Consider the following 1,064-nt stretch of genomic DNA (forward strand, 5'->3'; position numbering starts at 1 on the left):
GGATTATTATGATGTACAACAACAGCTGGAGAAAAAACTGTGGGAAATCCCAAAATGAATTTTAAATGACTTTATTAAATAGAGAAATACATTAGTCTGCTGCAGTTTGTGCTGCTCTGCTCTGATTTAGACTCGTACGACAGGCTGTTCCTTCTCCTCCATTTTTCATCCTGTCAACGCAGAAAAATATAAAATATAAAATTCATGAACTAACAAGACAGAGTGGAAACGGGTATAGGAAAACAGACAGTGACAGGAAGTGAAGTGTTCGGGAATGAGAAATAACGATGAGTACAAAATAAAACGGGAAGTGACTAAGAATGTGCAAAAGAGAAAGAAACTGAACTCAATGTAGAAATGAAAGAATATTCAACTCGAGAGTCAAACATATCATCGCCCTCATTTTAAAGTAAAGTTGTTTTCAAGTTCGAGAATCGTTTAAAGGGGACATAGCATGCCCATTTTACCACAAGTTGATATGGTTCCTTGGGGTCTTAATGAAATGTCTGTAACATACTTTGGTCAAAATACCACAAGGATCATTTAAAACAGCACCCTTTTTACCCTGTATAAAACAGCCCTCCACAGAGCGACCTGTTTTGACTGCCTGTTCCTTTAAATGCTAATGAGCCAGCTCCCCCTCCCCCTCTCCCCCCATGATTTTAAACGATATAAATTACATATTTTATATGATATAAATTATCAAATATGCATCCCATACTTTGTATTCCCCTTGTTGTCCTGGAGTTTTAATTTTCCCAATCACATAATTAAATGTCCCCCTCTGCCCCCCCACTACAAGCACACAAGCAGACAGACAGAGAGAGAAAGAGAGGTGGGGGCTATGAAGACCATCATTTACCCCGAACCCCGACATTCAACGGGTACAACAACAAGCGGAGAAAGCAGAATCGCGGGCTGACCTTATATATACAGTCTATGGGGCTGACCAGCGGAGAAATGCTCGTCCCGTGTGAACAGCCAGGCGGCTGCGCGCTGGAGAACGGCGCTGCGCTGCCTCGCAGCGGCGCTTCCGCGTCCGGTGTACCCCGGCGTAACTACTG

This window comes from Hippoglossus stenolepis, chromosome 24 (assembly GCF_022539355.2).
Source record: "Hippoglossus stenolepis isolate QCI-W04-F060 chromosome 24, HSTE1.2, whole genome shotgun sequence".
Taxonomy (NCBI): Eukaryota; Metazoa; Chordata; class Actinopteri; order Pleuronectiformes; family Pleuronectidae; genus Hippoglossus; species Hippoglossus stenolepis.